The sequence below is a fragment of the Pinus tabuliformis genome, chromosome 2_1 (genome assembly GCF_031772625.1).
Source record: "Pinus tabuliformis cultivar Carrire ecotype Pingquan chromosome 2_1, CPIR1, whole genome shotgun sequence".
Taxonomy (NCBI): domain Eukaryota; kingdom Viridiplantae; phylum Streptophyta; class Pinopsida; order Pinales; family Pinaceae; genus Pinus; species Pinus tabuliformis.
Window position 1 is genome coordinate 350690163 of NC_142299.1, and position 25758 is coordinate 350715920.

General features: G+C 34.5%; 1 pseudogene; it reads left to right on the plus strand.

The window, feature by feature from the left end:
* Window positions 1-23753, plus strand: part of LOC149200300 (F-box/kelch-repeat protein At5g15710-like) — a 65509-nt pseudogene extending 41756 nt beyond the window's left edge.
* The last annotated feature ends 2005 nt before the right edge of the window (window positions 23754-25758 follow it).

The window sequence follows — 25758 nt, forward strand, 5'->3', positions numbered from 1 at the left end:
GAGTGGATCGGGCGTTTTCCTTCATTTTTGTGCTTTGGCCAACCGTCCTTGGAGCACCTTCGTTCTCGCCGGTATTTTTGACATTTCTTTAAAACCATGACACCTGTGCAAAAAGTGAAGGATGTTTTTCTTCCTTGGCATGTTGTGGACAAAAACCTCTCTCAGTTTTCCAAAATTCATCTTTTATTGCTCTGGAACATCATTTGAGTGCGACTTGTCCCGATGTGTGAAACAAGGAATTTTGTGGAAATGGAGCGAAATGAAGGGAATAGGGGGCTTCTAAATTCTTGGGGAAATTTTTGGGAGTGGGGAGGGATGTTAGGAAGTAGGGGAAAGTGGAATCTCAGAGATTCAGCGAGGGGAAGGGGTCCAAAAGGGCAAAACACAGGCCAAACCTAGAAAATTGTCAGGTTGTAGCTAGAAACTAGGGTTTGTGCAAAAATGAGGAATTTGGCGAATATAAGGGATGGGAAGTGCTTGATAAGGTACTTTAAGGATAGGGGAAGGTGTATGAACATCAGGAAACAAGTTTTGCCGGTGATTTGACCATCCAAGAGAAATTGCCTTCAAAACCCTAGGAGAGGGAAATGACCTTGCCTAGGCACGACGGAAGCATGAATAAGGTGTAACATGACCCAATGGAACCTAATATGATGATAGAAACCCTCTGATGATGATAGGCTCAGCTGAATGATGACATGGACTGACATTTGGACAACTTTGAAAAGTGTGAAAGAAAACCCTAGACCTAATGCCTAGTGACCAAATTTTGCTTGAAGACTCACTGAAATGACAAAATTTGAGCTTGACACTTCAAAATCACTTCGTAAGAGCATATTTGATCACTGGAGGAAGGCTGGAAAGACTGACACTAACACATAATATTTACAGAACAACAGATGCATCAGTATACAGATCTAGAATAAACATGATCAAACCATATAAAGATTATTCATTCCAAGCCTTAAGATCCCGATCCATCATTTGATATTGTCCTCCATCAACCGCTAAGGCTCCTCCTTGGTTCAGATTAAGCAGAGCATCATAAACCCATAACCTGCATACTGGATCTCACACTTCATCAGATATTCATAATGTTGGTTCTACTTGGCCTAATGATCTTCTCCTGCTTATATAGTTTTAGGCCTTTCTCAATACCATGGAACAAAACCACTTAGGACCAATACCTTGGACCAAATACTTAGGGTCAATACCTCGGATTAGATACCTTGGACCAATACCATGGATCAAAATACCATGGACCAAATACCTTGAACTAGAAACTTAGTTTTCCAAAGTCTACGTGCTTTTCATTCAGTGAAAGTGTGTGTGTCTGCTATACGCTCCTTTTGTTTTGTTAACTTGCGTGTATACGCAGCTTGGTCAAGGTGAACCTGCATATACCTCTTTTTCTTCATTCTTTGTAGTTTGAACTGTTATTCATTGTTGTTGTCATACTGTACTATGATCTTTCATCTGAGTGAGTTTCCTTCTGAACTGATTCCTTGAAACTACCTTGCATTTCATCACATCTGTAAACACTATTGTCATGCATTCTATCACATATGATATTTCTTCTATAGATTCATCTAGTTACCATATACAAGTAAGTTGTTCTGCTACAAGTGGGTTGCCATCAAGTACAACACATACATCATAATGCCAACAATCTCCCCCTTTGGACTTGATGGAAACTATGTTGGTGTTGATTACCGCAAGCTGTAGAAACTGTTAGATATTACAAGCAACACCAAAATACTCCCCCCTTTGACATCAAGGGCAAAGGGTGTACTAGGATATTCTCCGCCTTTGATATCAAGGGCAAAGGGCTGACCGTAAAGAAGACTTCCATATTTGAACAACTAAATATAAACATTGATCATGCTCCCGCTAAGAACATGCTAAATTTTCTGATTAAACTTCTCCTTTGTATATGCTGAGATGCACTATATCATCCATGCTCCCCTTGAGCACATGCAGAGTCTGCAAATATTCTTTCAAAAAAAATAACATGATTTTATCACTAGACTATTTGATTTTGACCTTCCTATCACCAATGACTCATACATACATCAATCTCCCAACCAAGTGGGGATATACCAAATTTGACTCATCCTCCCAACCAAGTGGGGATATACCAATTGTTTATACATGACAAAAATTACATCATCCTTCCCATGCATAGTGGGGTTACAAATTACATCATATGACCAAAAGGGACTCATCAAAAGACTACAATAGACAGAGACAACTTAATACATCATGGGGTCTTGATATGAACTTTACATCGAATGATATACATGACAGAAACCAAATATCTAAACAAGACCATGATAGTCATCAGCAACTATCATACACCATGTATGATCTACTCCATAAGCATCTATCAACAGCATCAAGATTAACAACATGTATATGTCCATGTCAGTGTAAATATCATCAACCTGTGACAAAGTATGTCAGCATATAGATATCCACTTATCCTCTTGATCTCATCAAGATTAAAGAGCCTTATCATAACCTTCCATGATTCAACTTAGCATATGTCATATCTCCAAGTAATAGCACAAAATCATTCACATCATATCATATGTATGTGAAAACACCATAGTCATCATCTATGACCATAACATCATCATCAAGAAGTGCATGATCTTTCAACAAGAACCTTCAATATATCAACCATGTATCATCACTAAGGAACATCCCACATCTGATAAACATCAACCATGATAATAAACATATGTGAGTATCAACCTATCATCATAAGGTAAGAACTCATGATCATTATGTGATTAAGTAAGATATGTCTTCGAATGTCCATGTCCTCAAATAGCTATGTCTTCATGCGAACTACAATAACATCATTCTCTTGGCCAACCAACAATATTTATCAATATTCAGCTTAAGTAAGCATCCCTATATCCAACATAATGTGTGTCCATCAATTATGTATCTAGAAAACCATGAGCGCATGGTCATTTGTCTAGATTTCTTGTTATCATCAACAGCAACAATTCTCAACCATGTGAGAGCCAAGAACTATAGGAATCTGACATCATAACTGCACCATATGAACTTCATGCACAACAACATAAAAGAAATGAGTGTCTCATCATCAAATAATGAAGTTGTGTACTCAAGCTTTGTACTTCTCCTTGTCCTTATGAACATCACCATGTAAGAAACATATATGTACTATATGCATCATCAAAGAGTCATCCACAATCATCCATAAATATTATCTGAATACCAACTATGTGACCCCAAAAATCATATGAGATTTTATCACGGGAAACTCATAACTGTAACATAGCAAGATGTAGGCATCATTATCATTGATTAGTTACCAAAGACTTCTAAACATAATGCCAATAATGCTTTATTAGAAGCATAGCATGTTCTCCCCCTGACCCTGTTCCACATGTTCACTGTCAAATCTGATCATTGCATATATTAGTAAGAAGTATCAAGGCATCATCATCAATCAGATATACATCAAGTTATCAACAACTTGTGAGGATCAAGAACACTTCTAAATAACATCCACAGACTGTAGTCATCTATCATCACCATATCAAATCAGTTTTTTTGAGTCTGTCCCACTGCATTTTTCTCAAACCTACATATACGCAACTATGCATCTTCGAACTCGCGTATATACGCGACTTGTCTTCATGAAACTTGCATATGAGATTTAGAACATTGAAGTTTCATACTTTCAGCTTCCCCTGAGTCTATCATGTCTGTACATTGTGCCATGCCACATTTTTCTAACTGTACTTCCTTCTTCTTCCATATCTTCGAGTGTGATGATGTTTTCTCCTTTTGGTATGGTGCCCAAAATTTTCTTCTACATTCCTTTGCTATATGTCCAAATTTTTTACATGCATAAAATCTTACATGTTTCATGTTTCTTCTATAGCAGTCAATGGCTTTGTGATCAAACATATTACAAGAAAAACAATATCCCTTAAATTACCTGGAAGCTGATGATATTTTTGTGTGATGGTCTTGAACCATTCTACTTCTGCATCTCACTGCAACATGTCCAAGATTATGACATATAAAACATTAAACATTATTCATTTGAGGAAATAACCGACTATCACTTCCATAGTTAGGAGTAAAATATTTTCTTTGAAGAATTTCTTTCCTTGATTGTTGATGGGATTGACCTCTCATCTCCTTGTTGAGCATTTCAGGGTTTACATTAGAGTTCCTTTCCTTAGCTTGTGAACTAGATTCACCTTCAACAGATTCATGGAAACCAAGACCAGATTTGATTGCAGGAAACCTTCGACTACTAAGAATATCATCCAAAATCTTAGTACTATCTTGAAATCATAAAAGTTTATCCTTTTCTTTTAATTTACCTTTTAGTATATTTACCTCAACTTGATATTGCTCTTCCTTTTCAAGATACTACTTCTTCATGATTTCTTCATCTTTTCTTCCTTCTTCCACTTTTTTCCTTAATTCGAGAACTTCATTTTCTTGTTCTTCAAGACCTTGGAGTAGTTCTTCATTCTGCTTATTTGATTTTTCAAGATCTTCTTTTAGAGAGAGGATCTTAGCTTCAAGTCTTTCATAGTAATTGTATCTATCTTTGAGTTTCTTGATTGTTGTGCTCCTTTGATTTACTTCATTTCTTAATGACGTTACTTCATCCTACAGCTTTTGACATTGATCTTCCTTTTCCTTGTTTCCTTACTCTAGTTGAGCTTTTGGATTGGTAGCTTCTTCTTTGAACGCACATTCCCTTTTGTCCAATAGATCTTGTTGATCTCTAATTTTGTCTATAAGCATTTTAAATTCTGCCTCTATTTGATATCTTTCTTTCTCACCGATAAGAGCAAATTCAGTTATTTCGCTATCACTTTCATCATCTTCAAAAGGATGGAGAAACGTATCACCAGAGGATAAAAAATTCATCTCTAATAGTTCTTTTGCTTGTTCATCTTCATTCTGAGGTGATTCTGAATCTGAAGAGTTGCTTCCACATAATCCCCAACTGATTCTCCCACTGTCATAGTTCCTTTGAGATGTCTTCTTCTTCAGAGGTGGTTTCTTCTTTAGCTTATTTCCCATTGTTCTACGGATCTCCTTCAAGCGATCAAGCTTCTACCAAAGGACCTACTCTAATACCAATTGTTGGAAATAATCCTAAGAGGGGGGCTGAATCAGTATTAGTCAAGTCAATAATCTTTTTCTTTTCATACTAAAATTTGTATACTCTACTTCCATGTGGGTAACCCGTGTGTACACGCAACTCTACTTAAGGAAACAAGCGTATATCCAGCAAACTAATGATTCAGTTAATTCATCATATGTTGATATTTAATTTGTGCATCAGTACTTTATTAAACATTAAACAGTAACCATATGCAGTTAATAACAGAGTGAACCATGACACATAAGCAACACACATGAACACCAAGATTTAAGGTGGCAACCCAATGTGGGTGAAAACCACCTGCTATTGTTGTCTCTGTTGTCTTTTAATAATAAGAAAATTTGTTTACAACAATGTACTCGTGTAGACTCATACTAGTACATAGGCTTCTACCTGTAGAAGGCTACAACCTTCTCTTGTTCTCCAGCTTCTACTGGAAGGGAGCTTCAACCCCCTAGCTCTTCTACTAGCCAATATGTTTACTACTACGTAGGCACCAACCTACAAAAGGCTATAACCTTCTCTCTTCCTCCAGGGGCCTCGTTTCATAAATTTTCAAACTGGATACTCCTGGAACTCAAAATCATAATCTGAAGGCCACTTTTCATCCAATTTTCATACTGGACCCGTCAACAACATTGAAACTCAAATCAATCACCACTACAATACAACCATCAGATATATCTACATCAATTGATCACTGAAAATAAATCATTACTTTCTAAATCAACCAAACTCAATCAATCACTGACAACCTCTGAACCTCTGACACAACTGAGTCAACCATTCATTCACACTTTCATCAATCTTTAACAAATCAACTGGAACATAGAGATCATAGTAGCCAGTACACAGATTTGTACCCAAAACATTGCATCATTAATCAGAACTAGCTGTAACCTCAAAACCATGCATCAGAATGTACACGCAACTTGGAAGAGCTGAACCAGTGTGTATACGCAACTTCATCAATGTGGACAAGCATATAGATCTGCAAATACTTACTTATAACTTCACTGCACTTCCCGACTTCAGACATACCTAGATCATCACACATAAATGATAATACATGTGTTAGCAACCAGATCTAGCCCATTAGATCACTTAATGATAAGCCATTATGATTATGATGCATTATTAGATCTCATCCATCATTACTGAAGCAAATAACAATCAATCAATTTGAACATTTTTACTAGAATGCAGTCACCAGAACATAAAGAAAAACCCAGATCTCTACATCAAAAACCAGAACCAATTGCAACTTCAAAAATCATAGTTCTCAAGGTATACGCTACTTCGATGTGTTGAACCTACGTGTATACGCGCTTTTAGCAAAGTCAACCAGTGTATACATCTGTAAATATTCATTCATAGTTTTGCAGCTATTCCAGACTTTAGTTATAACGAGATCATAATATTCATAGAACAACACATTAATCAGTATACAGATCTAGAATAAACATGATCAAACCATATAAATATTGTTCATTCCAAGCCTTAAGATCTCGATCCATCATTAGATCTTGTCCTCCATCAACCGCTAAGGCTCCTCCTTGGTTCATATCAAGTAGGGCATCATAAACCCATAACCTACATACTGGATCTCACACTTCATCAAATATTCAAAATGCTTGTTCTACTTTTCCTAATGATCTTCTCCTCCTTATATAGTTTTAGGCCTTTCTCAATACCATGGACCAAAACCACTTAGGACCAATACCTTGGACCAAATACTTAGGGTCAACACCTCGGATCAGATACCTTGGACCAATACCATGGATCAAAATACCATGGACCAAATACCTGGGACCAGAAACTTAATTTTCCAAGGTATACTCACTTTTCTTTCAGTGAAAGTGCGTGTGTACACTATATGCTCCTTTTGTTATATTAACCTATGTGTATACGCAGCTTGGTCAAGGTGAACCTGCATATACCTCTTTTTCTTCATTCTTTGTAGTCTAAACTGTTATTCTTTGTTGTTGTCATAATGTACTGTGATCTTTCATCTAAGTGAGTTGCCTTCTGAACTGATTCCTTGAAACTACCCTGCAATTCGTCACATCTGTAAACACTATTGTCATGCATTCTATCACATCTGATATTTCTTCCATAGATTCATCTAGTTACCATATACAAGTAAGTTGTTCTGCTACAAATGGGTTTCCATCAAGTACAATACATACATCATAATGCCAACAGTATTTCCTATCACAACTGTAACAAAGCCATTTTTCTCCTTTTTCTTCTAATTGTTGTGGTATCGACCTTGTAGGTTGTTGAATGCTAGGGGCAACAACACTTCCATCTTTATAGTTGTGAGTGGTAGGCTTCTTGGTTTCCATAATTTTTCTTTCCATTTTTCTTGCTAACATGAATGCCTTCTCCAATGAATCAGGTTCCCAAAGGTGAACCTCATGTTGGATATTATCCTTTAAAGTCACTATGAACATGTCAATCCTATGCTCCTCTAGAATATTTTTTACCTTTATGTTCAATTTTTGGAAGTCCCCAATGTGTCCTCAATGTGCTCCATCATTGAACCCTTTTGTTTGAGATTTATCAATTGGCTAAAAAAGGTGTTTCTTTTTGTATCCTCATAATGTGCTATCACTTCTTTAGTAAAAATTTCCCAAGTGATAATTTGTTTACGAGAGCAATACCATCGATACCATACAAACTGATTTGGTTCCAAATATAAAGTAGCAATACATACCTTTTATGTGTTTTGCACATTATGGAGATCGAAAAATTGTTCCATCTGTAGTATCCATGTTCCAGGATCCTTGCCATCAAACTTCCTCATATTGATTTTTGGAACATGGTAGTTCTTCAATCCAACATTAGAGTCTATGAAATCATGCTTAACATTTCTTTTCTTCTCATCACAAGTTTCCTTTACTACCCTTTCACCATTAGTAACCATTTATTGTAGCGACTTATTCAAATTTATCTTCAATTCTTCCATCTTAGCGTCCATGCCATTCATCTTAGTGTCCATGCCATTCATCCTAGCTTCCATGCCATCCATATTAGCTTCCATGCCATCCATCCTAGCTTGCACACCATTCATATTAGCTTCCACGCCATTCATCTTGGCTTCAGTTACCTTTTATGACAGTGAAATTTGTTGTACTTGGTCTTGTAATTTTGATATATCATGTTGCATTTCTTCCTCTTCTTCACCAGTCATGCTAGAGCTTTCAGGTTGATTACTAGGTGTTTCCATTTTATTTCTTCAGGGAATTAATTAATGCTAATAATTCTTCACTATTTCCTTTTAATTCCTTCAAACAAATTTTTCAAACCAATCTTATGCAAAATTTTAAAAAACTACACACCTTTTTTTCACTTTGTAAGAGATTGATATTGAATCTGTTGTACCTTTGTAACTACGGATCTTGAACACCTGCAATCATGTCCTACAGTAGTCCTTTGCATCCTCTTTCTAACCCCACAAGTCTGATCTAGATTGGATTCTCCAAGGAAGCGTTATGCCAAATCTCCCACAGTGACCTAATTATGGACTAGTTTAGTAGAGCGAACTTGTACAAAGTGCCATGTGTCATTGTTTCAACCTTTGTACCTAAAACCGACATACAGAAAACTAAAGGCCATCCTATTTCTGAAACTTCTTACGAAATTTCAATCTGATGTTTAGAACAAAAGTTATGACAATTTTCCTTTGGTCACCTGTTTGTAATGTAATTCGGGAGTCTGTGAAAACCCTAACTTCCTCAGATCATATCTCCAAAAATATAGTGAGACAAGCTCTAAAATTAGGACCCGAAGTTCAAAATGATTTCGGCTCAAAGTTTTTTATTTTAGCTTTTGAAATGTCATAGAAAACAAGTTATAGTGAAAATGCCATGATGACCTGTTTGGAGCAGCAAAACCGTAGAATCCAAAGCTCTGATACCAAATGTTATGAACCCAGCTCATAAAAAGATAGAAAAGATAGATCAATGCCTTATAATTTAGCCTCTTTGAGGGGGAAACCTCCTTTACATTACACAAATGAAAAATTATTGGATGATACAAATGACTAAACCTCCTTTCTATATATAGGAGTCTAAGGGGTCACAATATAATCAAGCTGACATAACAATAATAACATAAGGGCACAATAATAACAATGGTGGGTTTCTATGGGGCACATTAATAACAATATGGGGACAATAGGGGCACAATAATATCAATAAGGGCTACAATTACAATAGTAATGCGGGAATCACTAGTATTATAGGGACCTATCATTCCCCCTCGAGGAGGCTAATTTTGAAGTTGTTGAACTATCTCTTCTATTTTGTGAGATGTTTGCATAACAAAAATCTCGAGAATATTTAGATTCTGAAGATCACTCATTATTAAAAATAGATTCTATTGTCTTTATCTTTGTTGTTACAATATAAGAACTAGTGTTGAACCTCAAAAGAGGTTGTTCAAATTGTAATATTATTTTTTATACAAACTCTGACTTATGAATATTTTGGAATTAGTTTCTTTGTAATTTGAATGGAAGTATTTATTATTCAGAATTAGTCTATTATGTTGTTTTTCCTGTAAGGTGGTTTGATTTTGGATTTGGACCCAATCTTGGGACAATGATGTCTTCTCTTATACCATTAGAATTAGAATTTGCTTTATTTGTTCGATCTTTTTCCATCAGTGTAATGGCTCTTAATTTCTCATTGTTGATTTGTTAAATTAAATTCTATGTCTTGAATCAAGTTTATTGGAATTGTTATAAGGATAGATTTGTTGTGGTTAATTCATTAAGAAGAATTATTATTTTCTTTCATTCCTTGTAGAATTATCATATATTTTTATTAATTTTATCAATCATTGTTAGATAGTGTGATTGTGTATACTTATATTTCCATTCTATAGTTGTTGTTCCCTGAGAAACAGATTGTTGTTTAGTGTATTTTCTTTTATTGTTTCCTTCATATATCTATAGAAGTTAATAATTTGAATAGTTTGTGATAATTGGAGATTGCATTTTGAATTAATTCCTTTAATATTGTAGTCCGCCTTTCCATAGGACCATAGAAACTAGTCATATTTGCATTCCTCTTGCATAAACAATGTTGATAACCTTGAAATAGTATAATGAAACCTCAGGTTGATAGATTAATGTGTAGGATATTAGTTTCTCCTTGTTAGGAACAATCAATTGTTCCAAAATTTTGGCACCGTTGTCGGGGAGGTTGTAAAAGAGATTGTTAATTGTACCCTTGAGGAATGGGTATTAAAGACAAAAGGTAAGAACCTGCACATGCACTTAAGTAAACATCTTGTGCCAATGCCTACCCTCAGCTGATATGTTTAGATCGTTTGGTGTGTATGACTAGAAAGAAGCCTAGGACTATGAACGAGATAGATATAAATAAGAAATCTACCCTTAAAACCACCAAAACCCAAGGTCAAGTTGGCCTTGGAAGAACGATCTTTATAGATGAAATCATTTGCAAATCAAAGTCTGAACCGTTGGTAGGTACAAGAGTAGTAGTAGGGGAGGTTTCTACGAATGTTTCCCTCAAATAGTAGGGTCATTTTTTTCAAGTAATACTGAGATTCATGATAAAAATGTAGGATCTAAGTAGAGCTTGCAAAACATATATGTTAGGCATCTCAGTCCTTCTAATCAAAGTCAGGCGAACTCCTATAACTTAAGGAAGGGTGGAGGTGAGATGAGTGAAGGATACCCACAACCTTCTCAGCCAGAACTCCTTGCAACACCTGTTGTAAGGAGACAAATTGAAGTTCCTCATCTCAGTAGTGTCATGAGACCTTGTCAAGGTCCGAAACACCATCACTATATTACTTTCCAAATAGTACGTCATGATTATGCAATTTGTGAAGATTATTGGAAGATCTTTAAGCAAATGGAAAACACAGTATCATGAACGAAAACTTCAAACATATAATATCCTATTATTGATCCATAGGCTAATGCACCAATGAAGGTTATTCCATTGCAAAACCTTCCAAAATGGCTTCTGAAGATCCTCATGCATTTTTGTTTGAGTTTGATGTTTTAGGCCGAGGTTATGATTATACTAGTGAGCCTCAAATGTTAAAAATGTGTCCTTCTACCTTAAAGGAACCAAAATTAGGATGGTTCATGGAACTAGCGTGTGGTACTATAACCTCACGGGATTAAATGATAGGAGCCTTTCTCACTAAATATCAGGACTATTTCCGGTCTATGGATTTAAGGGAAGAAATATTTAAAATGATGTCAAAAGATGATGAAAATTTGGAATAATCTGTCGAAATATTCTAATATAATTTTCATAGATGTCTTGGAAACCACTTTGATTACATGCATGGAAGGTGAATGGATAGAAACACTTAATTTAATGCATCAAGGTGACATTTCCAAAGAATAATATGATGACATCATAAAATTGTGTATAAAGTATTAACGAGGAAGTAGACAAACCATATCTGGAACTCTCGATCCTCTCAGTAGATCTAGCAGAACCGTAGGCGGAGGGGTTACACGAGGAAAAATTGGTAATGTTTTAGAAGAATTTAAAACTAATATTTTAAGTACCGTGACAACAAATTTTGATGTTTGGTAGGTAAAATTAGAAATAGGTTGAAGCAGAATAGGTATTGGCTATTTTATGTCCTTGTTGTCGAAAGAAGCATAGTCGCGAGGAATGTTTGTTGGACATAGTTGAGACATGCACAATTTGCACCAAAAATCAATCAGCTGATCACTTCCATTTGCCTCTTGGGATGAAGGTTGTATTTAAGGAAAAGGAATAAGAGCCAGAACATATGTATTTTGTGGCACAACGACGATAATGGAAGAATCTCCCATCATGTATGTCGGATGACCCTTCTATGCTTTTTTCTAGACAATTTGCTTAGTAGAAATTTCCTAGATCAAATTGGCAAGGCAATCAACATTCTCTTAATACATGGCATCTACAGCTATAAAGTTTACCACCCTGGAAAAATCAGTCATTCCCCAGGCCCTCTTGGCTAAATCAACAATATTCCACAATTTCATCGAAAAATACATCAAATAAGTTATATCCTCTGCAATGGACAAACCAGCCTACTTAAGGGCCGATGTGGTCATAGAATTGGGAATGCTCCACTGGACCAATGAATAAATCAATCGGGGAAATTCCTCAGCCACAAAATCAACCATCGGTATAATCTCCACTTCAATTAGCTCCAAATGCTGCACCTCCACTTCGACCTCACTTACCTAAATAGCCAAATCTGAATTCAAATAGTAGACCTCTAAAAATTTTCAAAATTCTAGAAAGTTCAGATTCTCCTTCTTATTTAGAATGTATTGAACCACATCTAAGATTTGGAAGAACCATCTTTCTAAAAGATCACTCAAAAAATCAAGAGAAATCAGAAAATGATAAACTTGCTAAGGAGCACTGATTGATAGAACAATCTCATCCTACTATAATCAGTACTAAAGCATAGGTGTCAAGCAAACCAACTGCAAAACAAGGCACCTATTGAGACTACATACACTTCTCCCCCATTCTTTGAGATTTTTACCATAGAAAAATTACCTTCACAACCGAATTTTAACCTCTTAAGGGAATTACAAAAGTTATATATCAAAATTCCTCTCCTACAGGCTATTAGATAGATACCAATTTATGTTAAAACCATTAAATAATTATGTGTTAAGAAGCCTAGGAGGAAACAAAAATACCCTCCCATAGTCCATGTTTTAGGGAAACCCTTTTATCTTATTTTGGGGAAACGAATACCCATTAAATATGATAACCCTAGAAACCTTGTTGTTGCTATCCATATTCATGGATATAATTTCCCAAATACCATGCTAGGCTTAGGAGTGTCCATAAATATTATAGTACATGAAACTTGTGGAATAATTGGAATAACTAGATTTAACCCAATTCTAACTATGCTAGAGTTGGCTGATAGATCTATTTTAAAACCAAAAGGAACATTGGATGATATTATTTTTTCTGTAGATCCTTGGGAATATCCACTAGATTTTCTGGTCCTCTATCCTAGAAATAAACTAGAAGGACACCCTTTGATATTAGGAAGACCATGGTTTGCCACTGCAGAAGAATATATAGGGTGTCAAGCTGGAAGCATGACTATTTATAAAGGACTAGACATCAAAAATTTTAATTTATACCCTCTCTCTAATCCCCATTTATTGATTGATGATTTTAGATGTTCCCCACCCAAATATTAGGAAGGAAATTTACGCTCTCTGCTTACTATTGATAAAGCTCTTATCTTTAAAAAATAGACCTAGGATGATGTAATTAATGGATTCATTAATCAACCTTCTATTATTGGGAACCCAACCTATCAAATGTTGAAAGTTGTGCTTGATAACGAATCCCAAGGAGATCCATTAGACAATTTGAACGTTGAATGCATACCTATGACTATAGTTCACAATATCATTCCTATTGAAATCGAGCCTAAAAAAAACCTGAACATTAATGCTGACCTTAATTACCTCTAGCGTGAAGGCTAATCCAAATTATTCAAAAATATAAATAGGATTTTTCCTGAGAATACTCAGATATGAATGGAATTGATCCACAAATATGTACACATCATATTTATATTGAGAAATATGCCTGCGTCAATCCCTGAACTACAAAGAAGACTGATTCCACACCTTAGAGATATAGTAAAAAAGATAACTTAAAAAACTTCTTGATGTTAATTTTATATATCCTATTTCTAATAGTGGGTGAGTTTAACCATTAGTGGCAATCGCCAAAAAGAATGGAAAATAGAGAATTTGTGTCGACTACAGAGAATTGAATAAATTCATGTAGAAAGATCATTTTCCCCTTCCTTTTTTTTATCAATTCCTGGACATTCTTGCTAGAAAGAAATATTTTTATTTCTTAGATGGGTTTAGTGGATATAATAAAATAAAAATTTCCCCTGAAGACCAAGATAAAGCTACGTTCACCTGTCCATAGGGAACATTTACTTATAGAGTTTTCCCATTTGGCCTATGCAATGCACCAACCACTTTTCAAAGGGAATTTCTTATTATTTTTTCTAACTTTATTAGTGGGGGACTTGAATTATATATGGATTATTTTACCCCCTATGGTGACAAATTCTACCAAGATTTGCAAAATCTTGAGAAATTTCTTGCAAGCGATATAGCCACTAGGTTGTGCCTCAGTCACGCAAAATGTCACATGATGATGAAAGAGGGCATAGTTCTGGGAAATTTGATTTCAGCTATGAGCATTTAGGTAGATTTAGATAAGGTCAAGGTAATTCTTAAACTCTCTATGCCTCAAACACATACAATGGTACATAGTTTCCTTGGTTATGCTAGTTATTATCGTCGTTTTATAGCATTTTTTTTTAAATTGTACCACCACTATATGTATTGACCAGACATGTGGAATTTAAATGGACTGATAAATGTGATACTACTTTTACATATCCAACGACGATGGTCTCAATAGCTCCTATGTTGTGAGGACCAAACTGGTATTCACAACTTCATATATCCTCACATGCATCAGATATGGCGATAGGAGAAGTCCTTAGACAACAAGATGATAAAAATCCTTATGCTATTTATTACATTATCAAGAAGCTTATGCTGACTAAACTGAATTGCACTGTGACAGAAAAATAATTTTTAGTTTTTATCTATGCCATAAATAAATTTTTCCATTACCTAAGAGGATATCTAGTTTTTTGTACACTAATCATTCTGTCATTCATTATTTAGCCAACAAACTTGTTAGCAATGGTAGAGTATTTAACTAGTTATTGATGTTGTAGGAGTTTTACATTACCATAAAAGATTGCCAGGATAATAAAACCATGTTACATACTTTTTGTCAAGAATTCTAGTTGTAGTCTATTCTTCCCTAGTTGAAGACAAATTCTAGAATGAACATTTTTTTGTTGTAACTGTCAAAACACCCTCATATGCTCATGTAGCAAATTATCTGGAAGTTGGAAAATTTCCATCACATTTTTCATATCTAGAAAATAATCTTATTATCTAGCATAGCACACACTTTTTGTGAATGGTTGGTTACTATTTTCATACAAGGATTGATATTCAGATTCAAATATGTGTCAGAAAAGATGAAATTTATGATATGCTCAGGGCTTGCCATGATGAGACTTGTGGGGTCACTTTGCTGATTAGAGAACTGGAGATAAAGTATTACATATGGGATATTTTTTGCCCACAATATTTAAAGTTGCAAAGAAATACATCCGGAGGTGAAATAATTGTAAAAGGATGGGTCATCCCATTCATTCTGACAAAGTGATCCTTCAACCACAAATTATACTAAAACAATTCAAAATATGGGAAATGGACTTTGTAGGCCCCTTTAACATGCCCTCAAATAAGAAAGCATACATTCCGGTTTATACAAATTATGTTACTAAATCGGTGGAATCAGTATCACTCGCAAGGGCCATGGAAGAAGCAGTCATTAATTTTCAGTTTGAAATATTTTTTGGATATGGGTTACCTCAATATCTTGTAACATATGGGGGATGAAATTTCACTTCTCAAAAAAATTCAACCACAATACAAAATTACCATGTTAAACACAGGGTTACTTCTCCTTACCATCCGCAAGCAAATGGGTAGGTGGAAAGCACTAGTAAAGTCTTAGAGGCTATTTTAACTAAAACAATATCTTTGCATTGTCGAGACTGGGTTGCCAAGCTCCTAGAGGCCTTATGGGCCTATCATATAATCTGGCACAATACTATTCCATATTCACCTTATCAACTTTTTTTTACTAAGGAATCCATTTTTCCAATTGAATTCAAAGTCAATAATCTCAAATCTCCCAAGGAAGTCAGATTGGACCTCACAAAATTACACAAACAACGCTTACAATAACTCAACAAATTAGATGAAATGTGTCTTCTTTCTTTACAACGAACTACCATAATTCAATAACGGAGGGCTAAATGGCATGATAGCTTGATTAAAAAGAAAAAATCCTAGGAATTATATTGGGCACATCTATACGATTCGAGATTCCAAGGTTTCCCAAGTAAACTTCAAATGAGGTGGCTTGGTTGTTACGAAGTTACCAAATTGTATGACATTGGAACGATATGCCTTACTACAATTGATAATGTTGACATTTCATTCCTTACCAATGGGCATCAACTCCATCTATACCATCTACTACTAACCAAATATTCTTTTCCTCACGAAATCGATATTGATGTTAACTTGTAGGTTGTAGCTGATCAGGGAGATTTCCCCATGCCACAACTAGGTAAATATTTTTGAACAATTTTTCTTTATTTTATACACAATGTAAATACTTATTTTTTTGTTATTTCTTAAAAAAAAATCTATATATAATAATAATAATAATAATAATAATAATAATAATCATTGCTAAAAATTTTATCATACTTTTTGTTTCCTTAGTCACAACCATTGTTTCCTCAGTCACATTTGTTGTTTCCTTAGCCACATACGTTGCTTACTCATTTACAATTGTTTTTCCCTTAGCCACATCTATTGTTTCCTTAGTCAAAACCATTGTTTCCTCAATCAGAGTTGTTGTTTCCTTAGTCACAGCCAGTGTTTCCTCATTTAGAGTTGTTGTTCCTTTAGCCACAGTCATTGTTTCCTTAGTCAAAGTTGTTTTTTCTTAATCAAAGCCATTGTTTCATCAATCACAGTTGTTATTTCCTTAGTCATAATCAATGTTTCTTCAGTCATAGTTGTTGGCTCCTTATCCACTCTTGTTGTTTCCCAGTCATAGTTATTGTTCCCTTGGCCATAACCACTTTTTCTTTCATTATGCTATTGTTTCTTTAGGCATAATGTTTTTTCCTTTAAATACAATTGTTGATCTTTAACATGTGATTATCTTTTTTTAGTGATATCTTTATTCCTTTAGGGAAAGGAACATTTTTATTTTTCTCCTTATATAATGATGGGAAACCAATTTGTTTTGTGGCTATCATTAGAGAATCTTTTAGTGGAAATTATGATCACAATTTTGAATTTTCCGTGATTTTTTAATTATTTTTACAATTGTAGAAAAATTAAAATAACGCCTATACTTCTTTCCTTTCATCACTACTTATGGAATATCTTTTAGTTCCAATATTTCAACAATAAACAACCATAATATTTTTGACGATAAAATTAGCAAGCTAGAAAAGTAATTACTACAATACTTCTTACACCATCCCTAACTCTTAAGGAGTTGACATGCCACCCCATTTACTCAGTAACCTATTAAGATTAATGAAATTATAATATAGCAGAGGATAGGAGGTATCATCATGAGCCAACCTACCATGATCATAGGATCTAGTGGAGTGACATTTCCATTGTTGGTTACGAAGCCAGGGTAATGGCCTTTGGCTTTTAAGTTCAAGGACAAGATCTCTTGTCACAAGACAAATTGTTCACTTCATTAGCTCTAGTGAACGAAATTGTTGTTAATTGGTCACCACGCCAGAAAAATGGCCTTCTGTAAATAATTCAAAAAAATTCAGAAAATATCTTATTAAATGGGACACTGACATCTCAAAGGGTTAAAAAGAAAACCCTGTCGAGGCTATGGACGCCTGCACATAGTAGAGGACATGCTTGCGGTTTTGAAGTAAAACCAAAAATTACAATAGAGCTTGGATTTTGTTTTCTTCAAAATTAAGATAAGAACGGTCGTTAAATTTATTTATGGGCATTCTTAAAATCTTCTGAGAATGTGGTGATGTTTGGCTCTTTATAAGAATTTCACTATAATTCTACATACTAGAAATATTCTTTTTCCAGAAAATCAATATTCTAAATTAATCTCCCTTTATTTTCTCTAATGAGATGCTTGATATAACTATTACTTCCATCCATATAGTCCTTTGTACACATTTCCCCATGCCTTTATTTTGTCCACATCCTCCATGGGTTTTAATAAATCGCATTATCATTACCACACACAAATCATAACCATTTTCTCATGCACCATAGACATATCGCAATTTTTATTTATCCTTTTGACGATGACTTTATTGCACTAAATTAATGTACCATTATCTTCCAAATGTGTCAAATTTTCCATCTTGTCAAAATTTGATTAACAATCACGAACACCCTTTACTCTTATTGTGGGGGGTGAATTGGCACTCACAACCAACTGTTATTTGCATTTTTGAATACCATTTCATGCCATCAAAACTTCTATATTTTGTACAAGCTTACTTTCATTTTACATTGTGAATTCTGTTGTTTCCAAATTGCAAGATTGTGCCTTGTTGCATAGTTGACAATGGGTGGGAATTTAATATTAAATGAACCCATGCAGCTACAGGTACTAGAATAAGCATGCAACATCTTAATTCAATCCAGATGGATTGAATATTTTGAACGGTTACAAGGTTTTAGAAATGCGGTAGCACTGGAATTCATTAAGAGTTTGGAAATGGTGTAGCAGTAGTGAGAAACATATAGGTTCAAGTAAATGAAAGTGCAATAACAAAAGTGACAGGGTTTTCAATGGAAGGAGAAAAGTGGTATGAGATACACACCTCTCTTTAGAACAGGACTCTCATGTTCTTAAATCGTAACAAAGAATTAATCAGAAAGCAGAAGGGGTATAACCCAAATTCATTACCTGATCCATGGAAGGAGATAACAAAGATTTTCTAGTGGTACATCATCTGTGATGGATGATAAAACATGGTAAGGGGCATCACCTTAAACTTATGGCATCCCTGAGGAAAAAGGTGACTCTAAACCTCCCATATTTTCGTAATTTAGTATTTCATGAGACTAGTACTATATTAACGAGATATAAGGACCAAGTTGCAGTTGTAAGTCACCATGGACTCATCAAGCTATTAGTTATAAGAAGCCTTAGACAAGTCCAACAGACTTGGGAAGGGTTCTTTGGAAACCTTGGTGATGATGAAAACATTCCTTTGGAAAATGAAACAATTGCTAGAACATCTAGGGACATTCCAGATACTGATAAGAAATTAGATGGAGACAATGGGGAAAACTTAAATAAATCCCCTGTGAGAGGAATTATTTTGTGCGAGATTGTACAGATTGAGAAACCTCAAAAACATAGGAAAATCCCAGAAGACGATGGAATCAGTTTTAGCATCCCTTCCTAAGAAAAGGAGGAGGTTTGATAGACTTTTAAAGCAGGGTCATAGTTCCTTGAACCCTCTTGAGAAGCTAACAGAACAAAAATCACCTCAGGATGTGTCAACCTCAAATCAGATGGAACAAGAAATGACAATAGTCGAAGCACTAGAAGGGATAAAAATTTTATTATATACTGCAAAATTTGGAAAATTTATGACCATTTCAATACAAGAACTTGTAGCCAATCCTAATAGTCCTCTTGAATAGAGGGCTTCACCAAAATTGATTCTGCAACAACTATTATTCTAGATTTAGATAATGATCCTGAAGTTGTTTCGACCCAAGGATGTTCTAAAGACTCCGTTGAAATGTTATTAGGGACTTTCTCTGTGGAGGGAGCAACTCCACAATCTTTTGAAAATTTTATTGATGAATAAAAAGTTGTTAGAATTCACATTTTACTTGAGCCTCAGGTTAACATTGTAAGGATCTCCTAGAGTCTGGTAGTGATATAACGACAATGGAAGCTAAAAGCTTACCAACAACCAAACTGACTGAGGAAAATATTCCTGAAGAAGATGAAATAGGAGTTGTTGGTTCCTCCCCAACAATCATGGTTTCCAGTCCTATTTAGATGATCATAGTTACTGACGCTGGGAGAAACAAAGGAAAAATACTCCAGAAGGAAATCGATAAGTTAAAGGGAGATACTAAGAGACTAGAAAGGAAAGTACAAAAGCTAAATAATTGGTTATGAGTTAGCAAGAAGTTTCACATAGATGATGTCAAGAGGCCAAAAAGGAATTAGGAAACTCAAAAAATGGGAGTCTACACTAATGCTTTCTTTATCCTTAATTAATGAAGCTAGAACTCAGACAGAACTTGTTCCTATTGTTGTTGAACAAGGAGCACAGGCTCACCTCGAGGTATAGACAATGGAAATTCCTCCTACCTTTGTTGAAGTAGGAATTCAGACCGATCCTCCATTTACCTTTTATGATAGAGGGGTAAAAACAAAATAGGTTCCTCTCTATACTCACTTGATTGTTGAAACCGCCATTGGAATTCTGCATAAAACTATGGAGGAACAATAATAGACCATAGAAAGATATTAAGGAGAAGTGCTGCCTTGGATTGACAACAACAAAATATGATACCTATGCACAACTAAGAGTATCTGAAAAGAAGGTCCTGAATTTAAAGGATGACCTCATGAAAGATGTAGAGAAAACCAAGGAATTTTTCTCTATTTACTCATATGCCTTGGCATACAAGTCCCCAACCCAGAACTATGCTTTATATTTGATCGAGTGATGTTTGTTTCTTAAAGTAAAATCAATACAATTTGGACAACCATACAAGTTCAGGAATGTACTGGATTTATTTCTATTTTTTGAAAATAGGATGAGTATACACAGTATTTTCCATGTGAGTTGTATATGCACAACTTCTTTTTAGAAGAACAGGTAGAAGAAAATTTTGTCCCTTTCATTAGAGATATTCAATTTTAACCTTTCATATCATTTTCCAAAACCCATGTTAAGTGGGCAAAGGCTTACCATACATTTTAGAGAAAAGAACACAGACTTGACCTTTGGGTTACAGGGGAACCTCAAAACCCCTTTCGCACACAAATTGTTCATAGAATTTTCATTCAAAACCTAGTATTGCCCCTGCACTTGTACAAACCTAATATGATGTCTTGAACTCATAATTGAAATATCTAGAAGACATCAGAGAGGAGGCCCTTCGTGGAGCCAAGGAAAGATAGAAGGCATCACCAAATGAATTCAAGAACAGAGAACATTTTGGTTATCATAACTTATGGTATGCTATGACTAGCATAGAAGATTATGTTCATGTGATGCTAGAAATAGGTAGCCACTAGATAGGATGCATGTATTGGTGCCCCATGATTTGGTGTCCCCAATCATTTTATAAATTTGATCATGACTTATCATAAGCGGGTAAGTTAGTAGTTTTTGAAGGGCTTCGAAAAAGAAATGGGTTCATAAATAGAGGAGAAGAAGCTTATGAAGCTTACTCCTTGATGATCCTACACGTTAACGATTTATAAAGTCTTTTGTGAAATTAAATCATGTTAATGAATACAGTGGGTAATTTAGTTCTATTTTATACACATTTGTAGTTTTATTATTTTCTAAATGAATTTGATTAAAAAAATGTTATTTCTAACTAACAGATCCTCGATATTGATAAGAATATATTGGCTCTTTTATATTTGATGTTGTTTCCTAAAACGGTCGGATGTTATCACGCAAGACTTAAACTGTTACACCTTGTTTGGAATGAGTTAGTGGAGGATGGCTTTTTGACCTGGCTTCTCAGATGCATTAAGATATTTGTAACTTAAAATAACAATCCTGAGAAACATCAAATTATTAGGATCTCATTATTAAAAATAGATTCTCTGGTATTTATCCTCTATTGTTACGATATGGAAACTAGTGTTCAACGTCGAAAGAGGTTGTTCAAATTGTAATATTATTTTCTATACAAACTCTGACTTGTGAATAATTTTCAATTGGTTCCTCTACAATTTGAATGGAAATATTTATTATTCTGACTTAATTTTCTTTATTTATTTTCCTATAATCTAGTTCGACTCCATATTTGGGCCCGATCCTTGGACAACGATGTCTTCTCTTGTACCATTAAAATTAGCATTTGATTCCTCTATTTTATCTATTTCCATATGTGTAATGGCTTTTAATTTCTCATTGTTGATTTATTAAATTGAATGCTCTGTCTTAAATGAGCTTTATTGGAATTTTTATAAGTATAGATTTGTTGTCATTAATTCATTAAGAATAAGTATTATTTTCTTACATTCCCTATAGAATTATCATAGATTTCTATTTCATTTGAGCAATCGATGCTAGATAGTGTGATTGTGTAGTGTTATATTTTCATTCTATAGTAGTTGTTCCCTAAGAAAATACTTGTTGTTCAATATGTTTTCTTTTGTTGTTCACTTCAAAGATCTGTAGAAGTTAATAATTTGAATAGTTTGTGGTAATTGGAGATTTCATTTTGAATTGATTCCTTTGATATTGTGGTCATTCCTTTCCATAATACCATAGAAACTAGTCATATTTCCATTCCTCTTGCACAAACAATGTCGATAACCTTGAAATAGTAGAATGAAACCTTGGGTTGATAGGTTAATGTGTAGATGATTAGTTGGTTCTTTTGGGAACAATTAATTGACCCAACAGTAGGATGCAACAACCATTCTCACTTGATTTTTTTGTCTCACGCAATTTCATGGTACTCATTACCTATGGCACCTTAGAAATGAATTCGGAGAGCATTAGTCTAGATATCAAGAAGTTAGTCAGTTGTATGGCTATCTCGATCAGTAACATAATGTTTAGACGTAGGCAACCGATATTCCGTATCATTTGTGGGAGAATATCTTGGCTTGATTTCGATTCGAAACCTGTTCAGGATGTTGAGTGTTTGCACATCCTAGAGTCCAATGGTGTACAATTGGATTCATTTATGTTCACCTACAAAAGGCTACCCTTATTAGACCTTTTCTTCATTCTATTTAGAGAAAATTGTAATAGAAATGTTGTTGTTGACTATAATACTATAGATGACAAGTGGGTTGTTATTCCCATGTCATACATGTCATCTTCATGCCCTTGTCCTGTAACATATTCAAGGCTTCGTAAGCCTATAGTATCAAGTGGGGGTTCGTTGGTAGTAGAGAATAGAAAGGGGTCCCTTGTTTTCTATAATTTATTCACCAAAACCCATAGTATTTTTCCTCTGATGTTACCTATGAAGTCTCCCTATGTGGTAGCAATAGTGGTGTATCCATAGAGAGAAAATTAGTATCAGAGTTTGGTTGTATGTAGCGTTTATGGGATTTATTCATAGGTGTATGATTCTAGGAGTGATTCATGGAACATTTGTGGTATTTTGGATAGGAGTTTTACCATGTTGGGGAATGTTTCTCATTTACATTTTTTTTTGTTCTACCTCACCCATGGTCCTGATCACTTGTTGACCTTTGATGTTGATGCCAAACCTTTGGATTTGGATGAGGTTACCATGCCCCCTATGGTTTGACCGTATATACTAGAGCAAAAGGAGTCCTTGATTCTTGTTGGGGCTATCAAGGAGCTTGGATTTTTGAAGAAGATTAGTATATGGGAGCTTCATGAGTATGTCAATCAATGGAAAAAAGTGTGCAATATCCTCGATCATTTCTTCAATAAATTGAGTCATGGGAACCTTAATCATTTTTTCAATGTTCATCTTTGGGGTAATATTTTCTTTTATGAAAACTATTCTCCAGTCATTTTCCTATATGATATTTTGCAGAATACATGGTGGGGATTCAAAAATTGTCTTCTTTATAGTCGCTTGTGTAAGCCAAGCCAATTTTTCCTTGTATTGGAGCCCCACCTTTACGCAATGGTATAATGCAAGTATCTTAGTTAACCTACCCATGATAATGAAATATCACAAATTACATTCAAAATGTGGTCTTTCTTACCTTCATTTGCATCTCTCTGTAATTACATGACAAAGATGGGACAATTAATAGACATACTCACATCTGAATTGTAAGGGTTAGGTTGTGCTATTCCATATTCTAAAAAGTAAGTGTGGTTTTTGTGTTGATGTCTCATTTATTTTTAATGAGTTAGTAATATTTTTACCACATCATCTACCATGTTTACTTCCAAAAATTATAATTGAGTAGTCCTAAGCTACTAATGCTAGAAGTGAACACTAGGACGACGTAATAGGATCTCAAATTTGAATCTATTTATAATATAGGTCATAAGGTAATTATAGACTAATGGGGTGTGTACAAAAATATTTAAGTGAGATAGATAACTTTGGAACTATGGATGTATATTCAACTATTGTGTATATATGAAAGGGTTGATAGGTGTGAAAAAGGCAAACTCAAATCGTCTTGCTGACAAGAATCACAAAATTTTATTGATAAGGATTTCAGGGGGGGTGGGGAAGACATCAACACTTCCTATTTGTAACAGGTTTATGTAACTGCACTGAATCACCTTAAAACAAACCAATGTAAAAAACAAAAACTAGTCACAACAAGAAGAAAGAAAAACATCTTCTCTCACTGCTTGGAATTCTACAATAATTTCTCAAGAACAAGGAGGATGGGACCTTGAAAATATAATATGGTTAACAAAAAATTTAGTCACAAATGGAATATAGAAGCCTTTGGTCAGTGTGAAGCTTACATTTCTTTGTGTTGGGATTTTCATTTATTTGATGATGAGAAAATTTGATATTTGGCTAGGAACTGACCTTAAAATTAGAGGAATATTATTAATAATTATTTCAAATGAGTATTATAAATATAAAAAATAAATTACAAGGGAGAATTTCTTAGGACTGTAGCAGTTTCTTTTACTTGCACAGTAGAAAACATCCAGCAATATGTTGTAGCTAGGCAAGAATTTGCTTGGAGTTCATCTCTCTGGAGTTTGATTTCTCCTAGAAACCTCTAGTCTACACAGTAAACAATGTAGGAATAATTTTCACATGGCTTTTGATAATGACCAAAATTTATAATATGCAAACCTATGTTTTAGTGTTATATTTCTTATGCTTATGCATAGAATTTGGTGGTCTATAGCAGACCCTTGCCACAATTTGGTTTACTTTTCGAAACTCTCTATTGTATGATGTATCTTACTCGAGGAAGACCTTTTCCATAGTTTGGTTGAAATTACTCATTGCTCTGTTCTATCTTGTTGTAGAAATATATATTTGCACCAAATATCAATTTCGCTGTGGAAGTAGTTGGAATGTCATGATTCATAACTTTGTGAGACCATGTGGGGAAGAGTTTATGATTATATTTTGAGCCAATCTGAACCTCATTTAAATACATTAACTCATATGAGTAGATAATTTTTTCTATGGTCAAGGATGTTCGAATCAAGTTGGGGGAATGGATCAGAAGGACAATTCTCGCCATTGTTTTAATGGATGACTATTAGGTGGTGTTTGGAAAAGAGTTCATGCAAACAAAGAAGGCAGATCCCATTCTGCAATTAAATAGAATGTGTGTTGGGATTCAATTTTGTCTTCTTTTACCCTCATTTCCATCATTTTACCATATTCTATAGCTCTGTAACCCTACATTAATAACCATTTTCATGATCATATGGGTTTATCATTATTATTTTCCAATTCATTTACTTTAAGTATTTTAAGAGAATTTATGATTAAATACTAGGAAATTAACATGTTTTCATATATATCTAAGAGTGATATGAGTTTTATGATATTGAAGGCTTATTTGAAGATTCTAGAATGGTCCTGTTTGGCCACTCAACCACAAATTCGAATTTCAATTCCAACAGATGAAGATTTGTGGAATATTTGGATCATTGACTAAGCACATTCAAACGAGAAGAATCATGGATGTTTTGATATG